The following is a 24,552-nucleotide window of genomic DNA, read 5'->3' on the forward strand; positions in this document are numbered from 1 at the left end:
AGAGGACACAGGACAACATCCAGACCACATCCACACCTGTGAGAACCCAGTGCCTCGTAAAAGGGGTAAGATACAAGCCCCTGCCGGGAGGGACCTGAGCGCCCCTCCCCCCAGCTCCCAGCAGGAGAAGGGTAGGCAGAGCGGGAGGGAGACGGAGCCCAGGACTGCTGAACACCCAGCCGGAGCCATCCGGGCCAGAGTGCAGACAGAGTGTATGCATGGGTACTAGGGAAATAGGGCAGCAAGAACTGTGAGCGGGTACCAGAGGCCTGGCACCAGAGGACATAAGAAAAGCAAGCGGCCAATTTATTTATTTATTTATTTTTTTCTGTTTTGTTTTGCGAGCGCTTTTTGGAAGTTTTAAAGGGATAGGGAACCCAATACTAGGGACACAGGGCAGCAAGACCGGTGAGCAGATGCCTGAGACTGGTGCCAGAAAATAAAGAAAAACGAGCGGCCACTTTTTATTTATTTATTTATTTTTTAAATTTTTAAAATGTTTATTTATTTATTTATTTATTTTTGTGGTTGTTGTTTTGTTTTGGTGGGTGCTTTTTGGAAGTATTAATGGGGCAGAGTGGGACAGTTAATCCAGGGGTAGGGAATCAGGCGATCTCTGGGTACCCTAATCCTCTGGGCTGCAGGGAACACGGAGGCCCTTTATGGAGAAAAATAACCTCCTGGCCGCTCCCCCTCCAATGGACTCCACCACTTTGGAGCAGCGGCCTGAGCCAGGCCACGCCCACAGCAACAGCGGAGATAAACTCCATAGCAGCCGGGCAGGAAGCAGAAGCCCTGTCTGTGCGCAGCTACCCAGCAAAAGCCACTAGAGGTCGCTGTTCTCCCAGGAGAGGAGGGCCACAAAACAACAAGAAGGGAAGTTCTTCCAGCTGTCACTCATCCCAGCTCTGGAAACTATTCCTATCACCATGAAAAGGCAAAACTACAGGCAGACAAAGATCACAGAGACAACACCAGAGAAGGAGACAGACCTAACCTGTCTTCCTGTCAAAGAATTCAAAATAAAAATCATAAACATGCTGACAGAGATACAGAGAAATATGAAAGAGATATGGGCTGAAGTCCGGAGGGAGATCACAGATGCCAGAAAGGAGATTAAAGAAATGAAACAAACTCTGGAAGGGTTTATAAGCAGAATGGATAGGGTGCAAGAGGCCATTGATGGAATTGAAACCAGAGAACAGGAACGCATAGAAGCTGACATAGAGAGAGAGATAAAAGGATCTCCAGGAATGAAACAATGTTAAGAGAACTGTGTGACCAATCCAAAAGGAACAATATCCATATTATAGGGGTACCAGAAGAAGAAGAGAGAGGAAAAGGGATGGAAAGTATCTTGGAAGAAATAATTGCTGAAAACTGCCCCAAACTGGGGGACGAAATAATCGAACAGACCACCAAAATACACAGAACCCCCAACAGAAAGGATCCAAGAAGGGCAACACCAAGACACATAATAATTAAAATGGCAAAGATCCAGGACAAGGAAAGAGTGTTAAAGGCAGCTAGAGAGAAAAAGGTCACCTATAAAGGAAAACCCATCAGGCTAATGTCAGACAACTCAACAGAAACCCTACAGGCCAGAAGAGAATGGCATGATATATTTAATGCAATGAAACAGAAGGGCCTTGAACCAAGGATACTGTATCCAGAACGACTATCATTTAAATATGATGGTGGGAATAAACAATTCCCAGATAAACAAAAGCTGAGGGAATTTGGTTCCCACAAACCACCTCTACAGGACATCTTACAGGGACTGCTCTAGATGGGAGCACTCCTAGAAAGAGCACAGAACAAAACACCCAACATATGAAGAATGGAGGAGGAGGAATAAGAAGGGAGAGAAGAAAAGAATCTCCAGACAGTGTATATAACAGCTCAATAAGTGAGCTAAGTTAGGCAGTAAGATACTAAAGAGGCTAACCTTGAACCTTTGGTAACCAAAAATTTAAAGTCTACAATGGCAATAAGTATATATCTTTCAATAGTCACCCTAAATGTTAATGGACTGAATGTACCAATCAAAAGACACAGAGTAATAGAATGAAAAAAAAAGCAAGACCCATCTATATACTGCTTACAAGAAATTCACCTGAAACCCAAAGACATGTACAGACTAAAAGTCAAGGGATGGAAAAACATATTTCAGGCAAACAACAGCAAGAAGAAAGCAGGGGTTGCAGTACTAATATCAGACAAAATAGTCTTCAAAACAAAGAAAGTAACAAGAGATAAAGAAGGACACTACATAATGATAAAGGGCTCAGTCCAACAAGAGGATATAACCATTCTAAATATATATGCACCCAACACAGGAGCACCAGCATATGTGAAATAAATACTAACAGAACTAAAGGGGGAAATAGACTGCAATGCTTTCATTTTAGGAGACTTCAACACACCACTCACCCCAAAGGATAGATCCACTGGGCAGAAAGTAAGTAAGGACACGGAAGCACTGAACAACACAGTAGAGTAGATGGACCTAATAGACATCTATAGAACACTACATCCAAAAGCAACACAATGTACACTCTTCTCAAGTGCACATGGAACATTCTCTAAAATAGACCACTTAATAGGCCACAAAAAGAGCCTCAGAAAATTCCAAAAGATTGAAATCCTACCAACCAACTTTTCAGACCACAAAGTCATAAAACTAGAAATAAACTGTACAAAGAAAGCAAAGAGGCTCACAAACATATGGAGGCTTAACAACACGCTCCTAAATAATCAATGGATCAATGATCAAATCAAAATGGAGATCCAGCAATATATGGAAACAAATGACAACAACAACACTAAGCACAAACTTCTGTGGGACACAGCAAAAGCAGTCTTAAGAGGAAAGTATATTGCAATCCAAGCATATTTAAAAAAGGAAGAACAATCCCAAATGAATGGTCTAATGTCACAATTATTGAAATTGGAAAAAGAAGAACAAATGAGGCCTAAGGTCAGCAGAAGGAGGGACATAATAAAGATCTGAGAAGAAATAAAAAAAATTGAGAAGAATAAAACAATAGCAAAAATCAATGAAACCAAGAGCTGGTTCTTCGAGAAAATAAACAAAATAGATAAGCCTCTAGCCAGACTGATTAAGAGGAAAAGAGAGTCAACACAAATCAACAGCATCAGAAATGAGAAAGAAAAAATCACGATGGACCCCACAGAAATACAAAGAATTATTAGAGAATACTATGAAAACCTATATGCTAACAAGCTGGGAATCCTAGGAGAAATGGACAACTTCCTAGAAAAATACAACCTTCCAAGACTGACCGAGAAAGAAACAGAAAATCTAAACAGTCCAATTACCAGCAAAGAAATTGAAGTGGTAATCAAAAAACTACCAAAGAACAAAACCCCCGGGCCAGATGGATTTACCTCGGAATTTTATCAGACATACAGGGAAGATATAATACCCATTGTCCTTAACGTTTTCAAAAAAATAGAGGAGGAGGGGATACTCCCAAACTCATTCTATGAAGCTAACATCACACTAATACCAAAACCAGGCAAAGACCCCACCAAAAAAGAAAACTACAGACCAATATCCCTGATGAACGTAGATGCAAAAATACTCAACAAAATATTAGCAAAACGAATTCAAAAATGCATGAAAAGGCTCATACACCATGACCAAGTGGGATTCATCCCAGGGAGGCAAGGATGGTACAACATTCGAAAGTCCATCAACATCATCCATCACATCAACAAAAAGAAAGACAAAAACCACATGGTCATCTCCATAGATGCTGAAAAACCATTTGACAAAGTTCAACACCCATTCATGATAAAAACTCTCAGCAAAATGGGAATAGAGGGCAAGTACCTCAACATAATAAATTCTATCTATGATAAACCCACAGCCAACATTATATTGAACAGCGAGAAGCTGAAAGCATTTCCTCTGAGATCGGGAACTAGACAGGGATGCCCACTCTCTCCACTGTTATTTAACATAGTACTGGAGGTCCTAGCCACGGCAATCAGACAAAACAAAAAAATACAAGGAATCCAGATTGGTAAAGAGGAAGTTAAACTGTCACTACTTGCAGATGATATTATACTGTACATAAAAAACCCTAAAGCCTCCAGCCCAAAACTGCTAGAACTGATATTGGAATACAGTTAAGTTGCAGGATACAAAATCAACACATAGAAATCTGTGGCTTTCCTATACACTAACAATGAACCAACAGAAAGAGAAATCAGGAAAACCACTCCATTCACAATTGCATCAAAAAAAATAAAATACCTAGGAATAAACCTAACCAAAGAAGTGAAAGACTTATACTCTGAAAACTACAAGTCACTCTTAAGAGAAATTAAAGGGGACACTAACAGATGGAAACTCATCCCATGCTCATGGCTAGGAAGAATTAATATCGTCAAAATGGCCATCCTGCCCAAACCAATATACAGATTTGATGCAATCCCTATGAAACTACCAGCAACATTCTTCAATGAACTGGAACAAATAATTCAAAAATTCATATGGAAACTCCAAAGACCCTGAATAGCCAAAGCAATCCTGAGAAAGAAGAATAAAGTAGGGGGGATCTCACTCCCCAACTTCAAGCTCTACTATAAAGCCATAGTAATCAAGACAATTTGGTACTGGCACTAGAACAGAGCCACAGGCCAATGCAACAGACTAGAGAATCCAGACATTAACCCAGACATATATGGTCAATTAATATTTGATAAAGGAGCCATGGACATACAATGGGGAAATGACAGTCTCTTCAACAGATGGTGCTGGCAAAACTGGACAGCTACATGTAGGAGAATGAAACTGGACCATTGTCTAACCCCATATACAAAAGTAAACTCAAAATGGATCAAAGACCTGAATGTAAGTCATGAAACCATTATACTCTTGGAAGAATACACAGGCAAAAACCTCTTAGTCATAAACATGAGTGACCTCTTCTTGAACATATCACCCTGGGCAAGGAAAACAACAGCAAAAATGAACAAGTGGGACTATATTAAGCTGAAAATCTTATGTACAGCAAAAGACACCATCAATAGAACAGAAAGGAACCCTAAGGTATGGGAGAATATATTTGAAAATGACACATCCGATAAAGGCTTGATGTCCAGAATATATAAAGAGCTCAAACACCTCAACAAACAAAAAACAAATAAACCAATTGAAGTATCGGCAGTGGAACTGAATAGATAGTTCTCCAAAAAAGAAACACAGATGGCCAACAGACACATGGAAACATGCTCCACATGGCTAATTATCAGAGAAATGCAAATTAAAACCACAGTGAGGTATCACCTCACACCAGTAAGGATGGCTGCCAACCAAAAGACAAACAACAACAAATGTTGGGGAGGCTGTGGAGAAAGGGGAACCCTCCTACACTGCTGGTGGGAATGTAAATTAGTTCAACCATTGTGGAAAGTAGTATGGAGGTACATCAAAATGCTCAAAACAGACTTCCCATTTGACCCAGGTATTGCACTCCTAGGAATTTACCCTAAGAATGCAGCAATCAAGTTTGAGAAAGACCAATGCACCTCTATGTTTGTCGCAGCACTATTTACAATAGCCAAGAATTGGAAGCAACCTAAATGTCCATCGATAGATGAATGGATAAAGAAGATGTGGTACATATACACAATGGAATACTACTCAGCCATAAGAAAAGGGCAAATCCTACCATTTGCAGCAATATGGATGGAGCTGGAGGGTATTATGCTCAGTGAAACAAGCCAAGCGGAGAAAGACAAATACCAAATGATTTCACTTATCTGTGGAATATAAGGACAAAGGGAAAACTGAGGGAACAAAACAGCAGTAGAATCACAGAACTCAAGAATGGACTAACAGGTACCAAAAGAAAAGGGACTGGGGAGAATGGGTGGGGAGGGAGGGATAAGGGGGGGGAAGACGAAGGGGGGTATTAAGATTAGCATACATGGGGTTTGGGAGAAAAGGGAGGGCTGTACAGCACAGAGAAGGCAAGTAGTGTTTCTGCAACATTTTGCTGTGCTGATGGACAGTGACTGTAAAGGGGTTTATAGGTGGGATCTGGTATAGGGGAGAGCCTAGTAAACATAATATTCATCATGTAAGTATAGATTAATGATACCAAAAAAAAAAAAAAAGGCAGTTCCTGTGTGGTGACCTCCAATGAGTTCTACACAAGGGTATAAAGGGCATATAAAAGTGTAAGCAAAGGGCTTGTTTGTGTTTATACAGAGGATCAAAGCCTAATTGGGCTACCCCAAAAATCAACTAAGATACGATATGAAAAAGAACTTCCAACATCAGCACTCTCTGGAAGACTCATGCCAGAAGATGATCATCAGAAAACCCCAACAAAGATCCATGCACTGCTACAGGTGTAGATGCACTCATCCCACCAGTTCCTGGACTTGCCATGGGAATGAAGAAGGAGATATATAAGCTGGCCTGTGCATACAGTAAAACCACAAATTTGACTGGACCTATACTGTTAGAACTCAACCAAGAATTAGGAGAAGTGCAAATTGTAGCGCTCCAAAATCTTACAACTACAGACTATTTACTGTTAATAGAACATATGGGATGTGAACAGTCCCCAGGAATGGGTTGTTTTAATTTGTCTGATTTCTCTCAGACTGTTCAAGTTCAGTTGGACAATATCCACCATATCGTAGATAAGTTTTCACAAATGCCTAAGGTGCCTAACTGGTTTTCTTGGTTTCACTGGAGATGCATGGTAATTACAGGTATGCTTTGGTTATGTAACTGCACTCCTATTATGTTAATGTGTGTGCGCAATTTAATTAGTAGTTTAAAACCTATAAATGCTGAAGTTACTCTACAAGAAGATATGTCAAAGAAATAATCAATCTTCCCATGTTTTCTTCCGCCTGCCCCTTCTATAGCTTTTCTTCTTCCTTCCTAATTACAACCCTTAAATAGAATTCGTGCCTCATATCAAATTTACCGAGTATCATAATTCTTCCAAGTGGTAAAGATCCCTCAAGACAAATGCTGGGCATAGAAGCCACAGGGCATAAATATGCAAAGAAATAAAAAGCTAACCTTCTTTAACAATAAGGCTTCTCTCTCACTTGCCAACTTAACATTTCCCTGTATGGCTCCGGAAGATGACTGGTTAGCCAGAGATGGGTAAGATTCCGCAAGGGAGGAACAACCTAAGACAGGCACAGTCGCAGGGAGGCCATCAGGAGAGAAATTGGGGATCAACAGAGGTGAGGCTTAGAATCTCACCCCCCCTGTTCTGAGAGAAATCTTCTGCATACGTGGATGTTTTATTGCCCATGTCTAGCTTGGATTAACACATAGTCTACAGGCACACACCTGATCATCTACATGTGCTCTCTTACAACACTAAACTATGTTTTCTACCTTTATCTTGTATCTACCTACCACTTCAGCATTTTATTAAAAATAATAATAATAAAGAGAGAAATGTGGTATCCACATATAAATGAAGTATAAAAATCAAATGAGTATTCATATTTGAACTCTTTATAGTTCATAATGCATGAGCAAAACCGAAAGTTTCTGTGATGACTGCCCTTGTACTGTTCACCATGTAACTTATTCACTATGTAAGAATTTGTTCTCCATGGAAAAATTTTTTTGTTATGCTTCAGAAGATTGGAGACTGACGAAAATTAGGCTTGGGGTGGATTAATGATTGTGCATTGAGCATTGACTCCCCTATACAGAATTTTATTGTTGTTAACAACCATTTGATCAATAAATATGAGAGATGCCCTCACAAAAAAAAAACAATACGTACACACTTCCAATTGTAAAATAAATAAGTAACCGTGATGTAATGTATAGCATAAGGAATATGGTCAAAATATTGTACCAACTTGGTATGGTGATAGCTGGTACCTAGAATTATTATGTATATAAATGTTGAATCACTGTGTTGTACACCTGAAACTAATGTAATATTGTGTGTCAACTACCCTTCAATAAAAAATAATTATCTACAAAAAAAAAATATTTTATCGAAGTACAATTGACGTACAGTACTATGTTAGTTTCAGGGGTGCAATATAATGATTCGGTATTTGTATATATTGTGAAATGATCACCACAAAATGTCTAGTTAACATCCATCACTATAGATAGCTCCAAATTTGTTTTTCTCATGATGAGGACTTTTAAGATCAACCCTCTTAGCAATTTTCAAATATACACTGATATTAGCTCTAGTCACCATGCTGTATGTTACATCCCTATGACTTATTTATTTTGTAACTATATGTTTGTACTTACAGACCCCCTTCACCCATTTCACTCACCCTTTACCCACCTCCTCTGGCAAATGCCAATCTGTTCTCTGTATTTATAAGCTTGTTTTGGTAAAGTGACATCATATGGTATTTAAAAAAAAAAGACATGAATTATATAATCAAATAAAAATGTTATATCTGCTTTTAAAATTAAAGTTACTTAATAGAGGACATCACCTCTGTTTTACTTAATATCATGATTCTGGGTGCATAGCATACATCACAAAATAAATGTATGCTCATGATTTTTGCAGATTCTAAATATTTTAAGATGAATAACATTGAAAGATTTTCCTATTTAAATCCCACATGTATATGATCATCAAAGCCAAAATGAGTGATCAGAAAATCAAGACAAGTTCAAATTAGACTATTTAGTTGATAAGGTTCTAAATTTTTATGCTTCCCACTCTTGGAGAGGACACACACCAGACATAGTCACCTCTGTTCTGTCCCAGCCAAAATACTTTTTAACTTAAAATTAAAAACCAAAAGATGAAATCAGTTTATTTCATGTACTCTGTTCAAGCTTTCTAATCACATTTCCAAATAATTGGGAATAAAGAGGTCTTGCTCTTTCACACATACTATATTATACAACACCTGAACTGTGCAGATTACCAGGAGATATGTTAATGCTTATGGTGGAGTCTGGTTCAGTTCATTGAGTGGAGCACATACGTACCTAATTTTCAGAAGGGATGATGCTAAATGTCATTAGAAATCTTAAGCATATGAAAATCTCCTTAGAGAAATAATTCTTTACTATAGCTAATTAAAAATATCTTCATCTGTTTTAAACAAAACTTTTTATTTTCAATAAAATTTTGGGGAAGAACAATCTTTCTTTATGCATTTGAGGGTATTTATTTTTTTAAATTTCTTTCTTTGTGTAAGAGCTATTTATGATACTTTTCACTTACCTTTAATTTTACATGAAATTCACATAGACTCCTTTCAAGATTTTCATTCCCAAAATATTGTGGCAAGCAAAAGATAACTGTCCATGACTTTTAAAAAATTACAGTTGTTATAAGAATGATAAATTGTGTATCTTAAATTACTCTGAATATTTATAAATTATCTTGACAGAAATCACTTTGGATATACTTTGCTTGCTTAAATAACTAGAATCAAAGGGCCAAAAATGAATCTTTAAAGTATCTAGATTCATTACACAATTTTCTTATAAATATCTAAAATTTTCTTCTGGGAACTTCCACTTGAATGCATCTTGAAGTGGAAATCTTCAGAATCTTGAGTTTTAAAGCCCTAATAACTGAATAACTATAAAGTCAAGTTTTAATGACTAATAAGGACTATAGGTTAGTCTATAGCTTTTAAATTGGGACTTTTTAACTAAGCTTAATTCTCAGCAGCAAAAGATAAGAAAAAAACATACTTTAAAAAGTCCAGTAAGTTTATGTTTAAAAATGTAATGACTGAAGCAGTATTTATTCTTATGTTAGAATTTTGAGGTTGATCTCATGTAATCTAGTTTGTGAGAAATTATGTCAAAAATTATAATTCTTTCTTAGGTGAGTCATTTGAGTTTAGTAAAGTTTCAGAAAGTGCTGTGGAGAATAAATTACTGTTCTTAATTGTTCTCCCCAAGAGTATTTATAATAATTTCCTCTAGTACCTGGAGAAAGAAAATGTGCATTAAACCTATGACAGTGCAGAATGGTGCCAACTACCTGCTTAAGGACAAAGGCAAGTTTTCATAATCTTTAGCTAGCAAGTTCTAAAACCTGTTACCATAATCTTTTTTCTATTGATTAAGTTTTAAGTGCAGGATATGTCCCCAAAAAACACAGAGCAGGGCTTTTTCTCCATAAAGTCCTGGAATGTGTTAACATGTTTAACCAATTCAGTAGACTATCACATTAAGAGAATCAAGACCTAATATGTATTACACACATTTTAAGCTAACATAGAAAAGTTTTAGAATCATAAAACTTTTGCATTATTTTAGACTGCCAGTTTTTGAAAGAGTGATATATTCTGTGGGAAATGAAATTTCAGGATGCAACATATGTTTTATTGAGTACTATCATCAATATAAGTGATGAGGTTTATGTTCATTAGTTCAATTTGTAGGTAAATAGAGGAAATCTTGAAAAAAAATGTTATATGTGCTTCTCAGCAAAAAGAAAGAAGAAGAAGGGGAAGAAGAAAAAAGTTCCAGGATGTTTTGGAATATAAAATATGTAATTTCTGCAAAGGAATTTATTCTTTCTTACTCCATCCCCAGCACCTAGAACAGTGTTTTGAGCATAGTTAATATTTAATAAATAATTACAGATCGAATAAACTAGTTTAGTTTTAAACAGGCAAAATGGTATTTAAGGATAGCTATGTGTGAACATAAACTTTATGTATTTGCAAAAGAGTGATGTCACTATATAAAGCAAGTTCTACAAATCTCAAAGCTGCTCTGGCAGAGATTCTAGTCAGGAAAATCATGACTTATCTTCAACATAACCCTTAAAATTTCAATGAGTGATGCTTAATTCTTGTCATAGTTAGTTCTCTGTGGAAGAATGAAAGCTATGCTCTAAAACAAAACCAAACACTAAAATTAGTTTTATTAACACCAAATATTTCCTACCTTTAAAAATAAAGAAAGTATAAAAGAGGATAAAAACCAAATCAGACAAAGGAAAAAAATACATGGAAATGCCTCAAATAAAACTCCTTTATATAAAGAGAATCAATATACCAAGGAAGTGATTTACAGCTACCTGAGCCTAAAATGAAAGGAACCAATCTGAAATTTCAGCAAGTGGATTTCGTTTAAAGTGATAAAGAAGAGTTTGGTAACTGCTTTTTTTCTTGCCACAAGGACTTCTTTAAGTAATTACAGTACTTAAAAATAACTAAATCCAATCCAGTGCTGCCTTAGTAACGTTATTTATGAGATATCCTCTGTCTTCCCGTAATATTTGGGGAAAATAATTTATTTTATCATATTTAAGCAAATGCTTCCTGTGGTCTACAAGTGGTCCCGTATCTGTGACACAGACGGGCTAGTTCTCCAGTTTGCCTCCTTCCTCTCCCCCTGCGTATACTCCTCCTTCCTGGTCAGCGACTTGTCAGCCTCTGCCTAGAACATACTTCCCCTCAGTTACATGTGTGAGTCACTCTACTTCCAAGTTGCTGGTGAAATGTCATTGCAGAGAGTCCTTCCATCACCTTTTCCCAAGTGGTGCCTCACTCACCGTCTACTTGTTTTTATTTTAATTTTTAACTGTAGTCATGACAGAACATGCATACACACACACAAAAGCCTCTCCCATTAAAATATGCACTGCAGGAGTTCAGAGGTACAACTATTCATGGATGAATCCTCAGCAACTAAAGTTGTTCTTGGCACAAAGCATTCAAAAGTTTTTGTTGAATTAAATAAATGGTGTGGAGTGTTTCAATAGAGATTGTGAAGTAACAACTAACATGTATTAGTATATATATGTGCAAACATATGTATATATAGATCACACCTCTGTATTCCAAAAAGGATAAATAACTAGCCCAATATAACATAGTCAATAAGAGATGGGTTACTATGCTGTACTGTCTCCTAAGATAATGGCAAAGGAATATTCAATGAAACTTTATTAATTGATAAAAAAATTAATTGACAAAAATGAGAATAAGAAAAGTCTCTTCAGAATTAAGTGAGAATCATTGATTATGGCTAAGGGAATGGGAAGCTGCTGTCTTTATTTTACTTAAAGGACATTCATAGATTAGGAAAAAATGCTACAAAGGAAATATTAGGAAACGGTGATTTAAATAAACTTTAGTAAAATTCAGTATGATTAATTGCTAATGCATTGACTTCATAACATCAATTCCTAGCAAACCTTATTGAATATATTTCTAGGGTTTGTAAAGAATAAAGTCAGTCTTAGGTGGTTTAATTGAGTGACCCATGTAGATGTAATGATAACAAAAAATGTCTGGAAAGAATAATTAAATCTATAATTTTACATGATTATAGGAAACCTATAAGTATTTCATTCATTCATTATAAGTGATACAGAAATTTCAGTGGTCAGCTCATTTTGGTGCTTTGTTTCTGAGACTTACAGCCTCAGTAGATAAAGATGATTCATGTCCTGATACTCTAAAGTGACCTGATACAACTCCAAAAACACCAGTATAAGCAACAGGTATGAATGCAGACTGTCAGAGCTTTTTCACTTACAAAGCATAACCAGCTGCTGTTTTTCATAGAAATTGGGATTTAAATTGTGTTTTGAAATTAGCATATGACAGAGAGCATCCTCATGAGGGGGAATAACATAAACTCAGTGTAGTATTTCGAAAAATAGAATGAATGTTTAGCATAGTGAGTGGACTAATTTGTCTATGAACACTTCCTAGGAAAACAAGGTTAGAGATAAGGTTAAAAACAATGGAAAGGCTAATACATTTGTACTTGGTCTTATGGACTGTTTTTACACAACAACACCATATGTTAAATATTAGCAAATTTTAATGATCATAATAAATGTTTAAAATATTCAGATTATTTTTATACTTCCAATGGGTGAGCTTTCAAACATCCTTAGAATGTCCATCCCATTTTAATTGCACAGTGCTCTACACATTGATGCAGATGGGACAGGGACAGATGGGTTTTAAATATGACAGTGACAAACAGGATTTTAGAAGTTTAAGTGCAAAAAAACAGGAAACAGATAAGATGGAGATAGTTTAAGACAAATGAAAAGGCTATCTCCACGGTCCATAATAAAATAATAAGAAAGAGATCCATGTGGAGATAGTCTATGAAACCCATTTCTTTTTTTTTTTAACTTTTTTACTGAAGTATAGTTGATAGCACAATCTTATATTGGTTTCATGTATACAACACAGTGGTTCAAAAGTTACCCACATTATTAAATCCTCACTCCAACTAGTACATTTACTATAAGTCAACATAAAAAGATGTTACAGAGTCATTGTCTATTCTCTCAATGCTGTTCTACTATCCCTGTGACCAGCTTATATTTTGACTGAGTTTTTTGTGCCCTTTTATCCTCTCCAACACTTGTTATTATTTGTCTGTTGGATAGTGTCCATTCAAATGGTGTGAGGTGATACCTCACTGTTGTTTTGATTTTCATTTCCCTGATCATCAGCTATGTGGAGCATCTTTTCATGAATCTGTTGGCCATCTGTATTCTTTAGAAAAATGTCTGTTCAGGTCCTCTGCCCACACTTTAGTCAGTTTATTTGTTTTGTGTGTGTGTGTTGAGACATATGAGTTCTTTATATATTTTGGATGTTAAGCCCATCCAAAATTGTTTATGAATATATTCTCCTATACTGCCTGTTTGTTCTATTGATATGAAATCCATTTTTGATCAAGACAGCACAGAGTCTTTTTATGCCCTAGCTCATTAGTATTAAACAAAAGACACTGACTCTCCCACATCCTGTAGTCCGAAGCTCTTGAGTAAAGGGGGTTATGTCCTTTACTCCTCTTTTGCCTTTTAGAATGTGCCCAGTGTAACAGAGAAAATAAGTTTCATAATAATGATTTTAATGATCTAGAACAAGTTAAATTATGTTACACATAGAATGTAGTGAAATATGTTGACCATGGTTTCAAATTATTTTGGCATATAGTCCTTTAAATGTATCTTTTGAGATTTGTCCTGCAGAAATTTATCACAGTAATTAAATGCCTTCTGTAGGCTGTGTTATAGTACACATCGTATTTATATTAAAATCTTAAATGTCCAGATATAAGTAGGTTTGGAGCACTAAGATGATGTCCATTATTTTTAAGAATTTCATGATTTATTTTATATCTATCATTGAAACTGGAAATCATGAATTACATTTCCACAAAACCCTTCTAAAATATTCATGTTTATTTTCTCATATTTTATGAAGACATCCAGTACATACATTTAGTATGGTATGTGCATTGCATTTGTTGACATAAAATTATATTAATGGATATGCTTATTAATAATTTTTAAATAAAATATAGGCAATCTGTTTATTTTAAAGCCAGCAATTACATATTTATAGTAGACAGAATTCTATATGATTATGCCTTTTGGTTTTGGAAAACATGGGGAAGTTTCCAGCAGACAAGTAATTTCTGTTCAAACCTGGCAGTTTGCTCAATTTATTTCTGCCTAGCTTGGTGTATAATTTAATATGCAGAGTTTAAATTCTGTAGGACTCAAGATAACATTCTAGTTTAATTGCAGTTCCTTGTGTGAGCAAAAGAAAATTCAAGTTTATGATTTGAAATTTTATATGCAATACTTTTGCATTATATGTAAATTATAATACATTTCTTTCAATCTAATGTTTATTCTTAATATTTAATATTAATAATTTAAGTAATATTTCAATATTTTTCTGAAAACATTTTACTCTTAAATTTAATTAAATTCTGTTCCCATTGTAATTCACACATTCTGTCCCATATTCAACACAAATATTATTTTGAAATAACTGACCTCTTCCTCCAACTGAGATAGAATATGAGTGGGTACTTTCTTGGGTCTTGGGTACTTTCTTGACTGTAGTATTAAATGATATAAATAATACTTGAATTTTTGATGCTAACAAAACTCTAAGAACTTTTACTATCAATATTCCTTATATGTGGGAAAAGTAATGCTAAATATTCACAGAGGGAAAATTATATCTAAGAACTGAAGGAACATTTCCTAGTAAGGTAAGGAAATAGTAAGATAATGATGACATTAAGATTCTAATCAGGCAGGTAATGTGTTCCCAGAGTAACTTCCTTCAGATAGTAAGATAATGGTGACTTTAAGATTCTAATCTGGCAGGCAATCTGTTCCCAGAGTTAGTGCCATCAACAATTATGCAGTTGTCTCCTCCTGATCAGTTTAAGTGGAGATTAAAGATTATTGCACCAAAGACCATAAATATTGTGGTCCATACAATTTCAAAATGTGTTCAACAGGTAGAAGAAAATGGCTTTATAGATTTTTTTTTTGCCATACTGAGTTGCATATGAACTAAAATCTAAAGAACACTGGTGCCTATAAATTTCTGTCATTAAGAAACAAAACTTCAGAAATGGAATGTCAAAAGGTATTACTAGTAATGGATGATAACATAAATAATATCTCCCCCTAAAACCAGTCTGGCTTTTAAGGAGTATGTTTCTGCATGTCTACATATGGGTCTAGGGCAGACATTCTTTATTTGAGTTAATGGATATTTAGAGTGCCACTGAATCACCTGAAAAAAAGTAAGAAAAATATTGTGAGTGTGTGAGTTGTGGTAGATATGTGTGAGGTAATGGATGATGCCTTTAACAAAATCAGTACAACTGATTAAAACAAATGAAAAGGATCTATATACTATAAGGGATCTGAAAAGTGGCGAAGGTAAGTACTGCAGTAGCTTGATCCACAGGTAAAGGTTACACTCCCCAGAGCAAAGAGGCTTTAGGGCTTATACAAATCCAATTGTGCAAATCGTGCATACACGTCTCCAGAGTAATCCATACTTTTCATTAGAATCTCTCAAGTGCCCACACTGCAACAACAAAATTTAAGGAAAAACTTAATTTAAAATTTTTTCTTAATTTATAGTTCACCTAAGCAAACAATTGCAAATTAACAGTTACTACTCCTCAATTCTTTGAAGACAATATTTCACTGGGCTTTTGGCATTTATTTCTTGTGATTCTGAGGTTTGTTGTTAGCATCATTTTTTTCCTTTGTAGGTAATCAGATTTTTCTCTCTGTTTTGTTTAAGATCTCTTTGCCTAAGTGTTTTGGGATTTTTTGGTGTCGTTATTTTCAGTTTTATTTTCCTGCTTGGAAATCATGCTTCTGGACTCTAAAGATTGATGCTTTACTTTCACAGTTCAGAACCAATTCTCGGTCATTACCTTTCTTGAAACTACTTTGTTCTCATTCTCTTCCTCCAGATGAACATTAAAGCTAGGCATACAATGCCATGTGTGCATTTTTTGACTTACATTTCATTTTGTTTTTCCATATTTTAATACACCTTTTCTGATTTTAAGATAATTTCTTCCAATCTAACATCTAGTTTATGCTAGACATGGTTTTCACTTGTTTGTGTTAATCACTTTATCATGTCATTTTTTATTTTGATGATTAAAATTTCAGTTATTACATGATTAGAATGATAGGGTAAATTCCAACACAAAAATGAAATTAACTTGGTAGATGATTCTGTTTCTTAGAAAATTGTTACTTAATTGCATAAGACTATTTACCTCCATGCTCTGCCCTTGGTCTTGTAAGTGTAAATTTTCAAGGCTTAGCTGAAGCCCTAACAATTGGTCTCAAGAAAATTAGTAGAAAACTAATTTTCAAAATATGGTGAATTGTAAACAATTTGTAAATCGACAACTTCATCTGAGCATAAAAAGTGAGACATTTTGGCACATTTTTGATATTTTATCACAAATATAACAAGGTTTTCTGTATTGAGACAGCATTGCATTTTCTTCACTCTTCTCTTACATTTCATGAATGTGTATTTAGCTGTGATTTCAATCAAGAGAAAATAATAACTTTACTAAACAATACTCTTTATAGTACTTATAATGAAAATGAAAGTAAAATTTCTTCTGCAAGGTAATCTTTTTCAAAAAAGGCATTACATTTTATTTAAATTAGAAATAGTTAAAATTCATACTTAGTCATTTCTCTTTATGAATTATTATGTGATATGATTCAACGAAAGGTTAGTTTATGCTTAGAATAAAATTGTTCTTTGATTTTTAAAATAAAAAGAAAAATATCAATTTGAAAATAACATCACATTGTAAATGGAACATTTGTTCTACAATAAAATTATTCTATCTTCTATCCCTACTATTTAAAGGATGTAATGATTACTGCAGTTTGAAAATAGCTACCCAGTTGTATCTATGCAGTGGCCTCATTGGATGTAATTGCAATGTATACTTTTTAATGCATAGTTGGTGATTTGAATATTATTAAGCTTAATTTGTAAACATTATAATTAAGGTTTTATATGAACTCCATTATTATGTATGCTTCTAAAATATTATTCAAGTCTTAATCTCAGGAAAAGTCTTTATTTCAATTGAGGTTTACACCAAATTTATTTTTATGATAAAAGAAGTCATTTTCAGCCTTAAGAAAAAGTATAATTTTCTTATTGGTTCCATTTACTTTTTTGTTGTTATTTATAAACCCATATGGGTTTATAGTGACATAATACAGTAACAGTATGTTAGCAAACTAATTTTAAATAAAAGTGTGAATAGGAATGCAATAGATATACGTGAATAAGATATTAGACTAAAATTCTTTCTTAAATACAAAAATGCTCTATGTCATCAATAAACACAGCCAGTGCCAGAATAAATTAAATTGCTTCCAATCTCTATAAAGTAGTATTTCCTATAGATAACTCTAATCTACCATACAGCTGAAACAGAGAAATGTTAAACATTTTTTTCTTCTATTTTAATATGTTGTTCTTCATACTAACGAGAGTGAAATAAGTATGTTTAAATTTCTTTCCAATCCAATCCTTAATATTACTATCTAAAGTGTAGCTGCTGGATTTAGGATGAATTACAACAAAGAGGCCATTATTCTTGTTTCAACCATTAAACTTAATAAAATTAGGATACAATCAGGTAATAAATTACTAAACCATAGATAAAAATGTTTCCCTCTATTAATAACACGTTATTCTAATTTCTATTGTAAGCTTTTATTGCTTTAACTTTCTTTGTGTATTAAAAAAATTACATATGCACTTACTCTGTATATGCAGGCTCTCACATCTTAATTATTTTATCTTAACTAAAGCTGATTTGTAGTAAAACATACATAATAAACACATTTGGTAATTCAATGAATTATGTACCTCAATGTTGAAGTGTTATGGATTTATTACAATATTAATATATATCCCTGGAACTTTATAAGGTATCTAGCATTGCTAACTGTTTCTTCTCTCCCTCAGGAAAAATTGCAGTTTTGGTATTTTACTTCTGAACAGAAAAGAATGCAGGTGCAGACAACTCAATAGAGAAAAATATAAATAAGAAAATTTGATGTTTCATTTCATTAATTTTTTTTCTGAATTTTTTCTGTTATCATTAACCTAAAATTACATGAAGAACATTATGTTTACTAGGGTCCCCCCTTCACCAAGACCACCCGACAAACCCCATTACAGTCACTGTCCATCAGCGTAGAAAGATGTTGTGGAATCGCTACTTGTCTTCTCTGTGTTGCACAGCCCTCCCCATACCCCCCACATTATACATGCTAATCGTAATACCCCCTTTCTTATCCCCCACCCTTATCCCTCCGTTCCCTCCCATCCTCCCCAGTCCCTTTCCCTTTGGTAACTGTTAGTCCATTCTTGGGTTCTGTGAGCCTGCTGCTGTTTCGTTCCTACAGTTGTCTTTGTTCTTATACTCCATATATGAGTGAAATTATTTGGTATTTGTCTTTCTCAGCCTGGCTTATTTCACTGAGCATAATACCCTCTAGCTCCATCCATGTTGCTGCAAATGGTAGGATTTGTTTTCTTCTTATGGCTGAATAATACTCCATTGTGTATATGTACCACATCTTCTTTATCCATTCATCTATTGATGGACACTTAGGTTGCTTCCATTTCTTGGCTATTGTAAATAGTGCTGCTATAAACATAGGGGTGCATCTGTCTTTTTCAAACTGGAGTGCTGCATTCTTAGGGTAAATTCCTAGAAGTGGAATTCCTGGGTCAAATGGTATTTCTATTTTGAGCTTTTTGAGGAACCTCCATACTGCTTTACATAGTTGTTGAACTAATTAACATTCCCACCAGCTGTGTAGGAGGGTTCCCCTTTCTCACCAACATTTGTTTTTGTTTGTCTTTGGGATGGTGGTGATCCTTACTGGTGTAAGGTGATATCTCATTGTGGTTTTAATTTGCATTTCTCTGATAACTAGTGATGTGGAGCATCTTTTCATGTGTCTGTTGGCCATCTGAATTTCTTCTTTGGAGAAGTGTCTGTTCAGCTCCTCTGCCCATTTTTTAATTGGATTATTTGCTTTTTGTTTGTTGAGGTGCACGAGCTCTTTATATATTTTGGATGTCAATCCTTTATCAGATCTGTCATTTATGAATATATTCTCCCATACTGTAGAGTACCTTGTTGTTCTATTGATGGTGTCCTTTGCTGTACAGAAGCTTTTCAGCTTGATGTAGTACCACTTGTTCACTTTTGCTTTTGTTTCCCTTGTCAGGGGAGATATGTTCATGAAGAAGTCTCTCATGTTTATGTCCAAGAGATACTTGCCTATGTTTTCTTCTAAGAGTTTTATAGTTTCATGGCTTACATTCAGGTCTTTGATCCATTTCAAGTTTACTTTTGTGTATGGGGTTAGGCAGTGATCCAGTTTCATTCTCTTACATGTAGCTGTCCAGTTTCGCCAGCACAATCTGTTGAAGAGACTGTCATTTCCCCATTGTATGTCGATGGCTCCTATATTGTATATTAATTGACCATATATGTTTGGGTTAATATCTGGAGTCTCTATTCTGTTCCATTGGTCTGTGGGTCTGTTCTTGTGCCAGTACCAAGTTTTCTTGATTACTATAGCTTTGTAGTAGAGCTTGAAGTTGGGAAGTGAGATCTCCCCCACTTTATTCTTCCTTCTCAGGATTGCTTTGTCAATTCGGGGTTTTTGGTGTTTCCATATTAATTTTTCAACTATTTGTTCCAGTTCATTGAAGAATGCTGTTGGTAATTTGATAGGGATTGCATCAAATCTGTATATTGCTTTGGGCAGGATGGCCATTTTGACGATATTAATTCTTCCTAGCCAAGAGCAGGGGATGAGTTTCCATTTGTTAGTGTCCCCTTTAATTTCTTTTAAGAGTGTCTTATAGTTTTCAGGGTATAGGTCTTTCACTTCCTTGATTAGGTTTATTCCTAGGTATTTTATTCTTTTTGATGCAATTATGAATGGAATTGTTTTCCTGATTTCTCTTTCTATTAGTTCATTTTTAGTGTATAGGAAAGTCACAGATTTCTGTGTGTTAATTTTGTATCCTGCAACTTTGCTGAATTCCGATATCAGTTCTAGTAGTTTTGGAGTGGAGTCTTTAGGGTTTTTTATGTACAGTATCATGTCATCTGCAAATAGTGACAGTTTAACTTCTTCTTTACCAATCTGGATTCCTTGTATTTCTGTGTTTTGTCTAATTGCTGTGGCCAGGACCTCCAGTACTATGTTAAATAACAGTGGGGAGAGTGGGCATCCCTGTCTAGTTCCCAATCTCAGAGGAAAAGCTTCCAGCTTCTCACTGTTCAGTATGATGTTAGCTGTGGGTTTATCATATATGGCCTTTATTATGTTGAGGTACTTGCCCTCTATGCCCATTTTGTTGAGAGTTTTTATCATGAATGGATGTTGAATTTTGTCGAATGCTTTTTCAACATCTATGGAGATGATCATGTAGTTTTTGTCCTTCTTCTTGTTGATGTGGTGGATGATGTTGATGGATATTCGAATGTTGTATCATCCTTGCATCCCTGGGATGAATCCCACTTGGTCATAGTGTGTGATCCTTTTGATGTATTTTTGAATTCAGTTTGCTAATATTTTGTGGAGTGTTTTTGCATCTACATTCATCAGGGATATTGGTCTGTAATTTTCTTTTTTGGTGGGGTCTTTGCCTGGTTTTGGTATTAGGGTGATGTTGTCTGCATAGAATGAGTTTGGGAGTATTCCCTCCTCTTCTATTTTTTGGAAAACTTTAAAGAGAATGGGTCTTATTTCTTCTCTGTACGTCAGATAAAATTCCATGATAAATCCATCCGGCCTGGGGGTTTTGTTCTCGGGTAGTTCTTTGATTACTGCTTCAATTTCTTTGCTTGTAATTGGTTTGTTTAAATTTTGTGTTTCTTTCTTGGTCAGTCTTGGAAGGTTGTATTTTTCTAGGAAGTTGTCCATTTCTTCTAGGTTTTCCAGCTTGTTAGCATGTCAGTTTTCATAGTATACTCTAATAATTCTTTGTATTTCTGCAGAGTCCATTGTGATTTTTCCTTTCTTGGTTCTGATTCCATTGATGTGTGTTGATTCTCTGTTTCTCTTAGTAAGTTTGGTTAGAGGCTTTTTTATTTTGTTTATTTTCTCAAGGAACCTGCTCTTGGTTTCTTTGATTTTTTTCTATTGTTTTATTTTTCTCAATTTTATTTATTTATTGTCTGATCTTGATTATGTCCCTCCTTTTTCTGTCTGTAGGTCTCATTTGTTCTTCATTTTCCAATTTCGATAATTGTGATGTTAGTCTATTCATTTGGGATTATTCATCCTTCTTAAGCATGCCTGGATTGCTATATACTTTCATCTTAAGACAGCTTTCTCTGTGTCCCACAGAATTTTTTTGGCTTTGTGCTGTTTTTGTCATTTGTTTCCATATATTGCTTGATCTCTAGGTATGAGGCCCTTGTCTCTTTAAGACTGTCAAAGGGCACTTGCTTTTCTTTTGTCCCAGGTGTGCCGTCTTTGGGGACCCGCTCACAGGTCTTACTGTCCTGTTTCCCTAGTTTCCAGCACCCCACGCATGCACTGTGTGTCTGCCCTCTGGTGCGGATGGCTAGTGCTGGGTGTTCAGCAGTCCTGGGCTCCCTCTCCCTCCCCGCTCTAACTCCTCTCCTCCAGCCGGGAGCTGGGGGGAGGGGTGTTCGTGTCCTGCCTGGTTGGGGCTTGTATCTTACCCCCTTCGTGAGGCACTGGGTTCTCACAGGTGTGGATGTGGTCTGGCTATTGTCCTTTGTCTTCTAGTCTCTTTTAGTAATAGTTATATTTGTTGTATTTTCAAAAATATATATGGTTTTGGTAGGAGATTTCCACTGCTCTGCTCATGCTGCCATCTTGGCTCCACCCCCTTTCATGAATTTTTACCATGTTACTGTTAAGTTTAATTTATCTCATACAATAATGATGTATAATTAATAGGTAATATATAATGACAACTTTGTTACAGATGATATTCTAAATTAATTAAATGTTCTATGCTTATTTTATTAGACCAAAGATAGTATGTTTGTGATCTCCTTTGTTTTACAAATTGAAATTAGGAAGCATGATATCTTTGAAAATAAATGGACAAAAATGGATAGGCTCTGAAACATAGAAGTTACTGAACATTGAAAAGAAGAATCTTATCTCCCAAATTTCTTAGGCTTAATCCCATTATTTTAAATAGTTTGGCTTCAATATATGAATGGTTGAGTTCTGTTCTACACTTTCATAGTAATATTAAAGATTATGTGTTGGTTTCAAAGGTGAAAAGCTTACTCTTGCAACTTCCTGTAACATTACAGGCAATTTTGTTTCATTTTTCTTAATATCTTTTCTCTTTTCTAATAAACTTTTCAGCAAGTTGTAAAGCAAACAAAAACAGAAAACAGTTTCAGGATAAAAGTAAACTAAATATTTTTAATAGTAAATATTTTATTTTCGTTAATAGTTTTCCATGACCTGCTTATATGGAAGTTACTAATAGTTTTATCATTAAGATAAGTGTGTCACTAACTATAGTACCCATCAGATCGCCAAATGACCCAGACTTCAACTACAATGGAATAAGTATATTAGATAAGTTCAGTTTTTATCATTGTTATTAGGTGCCATTTTAAACTAGAATTTCCTCAAATTCTCATATTAAAAGCAGATAAGAAATTTCACATCTCAATTGTTAAGATACAGTGAGTGCTATAAAGAACAATAACTAAATAATAGCAGACTAAAATTTAAATAAGAATATTTAAAAATTACAATCATTGTTCCCTATTCTGAAATTATATTCAATCTAGTTATCTCAAAATAATTCCAAGCATTAAGCATTATAATGGTAACTTTAAAGTATGCAAATATTTTTTATTCTTCCCCTAAAGAAAAAAGAATTTTATACTTTTATAGCCAATGAAATTATTTTTTATTTTTAATAGTTGATATATTAATGCATAAATCCATTTTTTATAGCATTTTCATATAACTCATCAAAGATTTTTTGATATTAGTTCACTTAAAATAATTTAGCTAACAATGACATTTTTCAAAGTAAAAAAAAACATGTAAGAAAAGAGAAATGGGTTTAAGATGACTACTTGATCAAATAAAAATCAAATTTACCAGAAAAAAAACCTATTTTGAAGGAAATATTTTTTTCTTAGATGAATAATTAGCAAAGTGGGCTAAGTACTCAATTACTCAGTATTTAACTGGAATCATGAATAAATTTAGTGGTGAAAATTGGGCCTGGGTTCTGCCTAACAGATATGAAGTAATGCTAGAAGAATCTGAATTGGTCAAAAATGAAATTAGTAGGCTTACCCAAATCATATATATATATGGTATTTAAATGAAATTAATTGCTTGGGAGAGGAAAAGAAGAATTCTATTTAAGTAAAGCATTCATGAATAGGTTTGAGACAAGGAAGAAATTTCTAGAGATGAAGATTTTATTTCAAAAGCCTGTAATCTGTCAAATGGATACATGGGGGATATTTGGGAACTGGTTTATGAAATCATAAAAAAGAAGTTGATCTTAACTTATTGATTTACTTAAAATTCTTAAAATTAAAGCAAAGTCTTTATTTCTGTCCTTTGTAATTCAAGGATGATAAAATTTCTGAACATTTAACCTCCTAGCTTTAGATAAATCTTAAATGCCTCTCACTGTAAACAGCTTCCTATAAAGAAATTGTTCTGATTCTTGGTAAAACATTTGACACTTGTCAAAAAGACTCATTCTGTAATGATTAAAACAAATAAATTATACAAAAAAATCTCAACATAAAAACTCCTAATAAAACAGTTTAATCCAAGTGCTGAAACAAATTCTAAATAAAACAGTTAAATCCAAGAACTGGGGAAAGCTTTTAACAACTTTTAGAGCTTCTTGCTTTAAATAGTTTTCTAAACAGGAAAATAAAGCTAAACTCTGGGATTTGTGTACAGGTGCACCTCATTTTACTGCACTTTGTTTTATTGTACTTTACAGATATTACATTGGTTACAGATTGAAGATATTGGCCACTCTGCATGGAGCAAGTCTGTCAGTGCTATTTTCCCAACAGCATTTTTTCACTTCATGTGTCTGTGCCACATTTTGGTAATTCCCACACTATTTCAAACGTTTTCATTATTATTGTGATCTGTGGTAATGACTAGTAAAACTTGCTGAAATTTCAGGTGATGG

General features: G+C 34.7%; 1 long non-coding RNA gene across 1 annotated transcript in view; it reads left to right on the forward strand.

Moving 5' to 3' along the window:
- LOC130683594 (uncharacterized) overlaps nucleotides 1-21,481 on the forward strand; it is a 154,992-nt gene extending 133,511 nt beyond the window's left edge. The window contains exon 2 of the long non-coding RNA XR_008997418.1: nucleotides 21,440-21,481. This is a non-coding gene — a long non-coding RNA (uncharacterized LOC130683594). The remainder of the gene's footprint in view (nucleotides 1-21,439) is intronic.
- The last annotated feature ends 3,071 nt before the right edge of the window (nucleotides 21,482-24,552 follow it).

This window comes from Manis pentadactyla, chromosome 1 (genome assembly GCF_030020395.1).
Source record: "Manis pentadactyla isolate mManPen7 chromosome 1, mManPen7.hap1, whole genome shotgun sequence".
NCBI lineage: Eukaryota > Metazoa > Chordata > Mammalia > Pholidota > Manidae > Manis > Manis pentadactyla.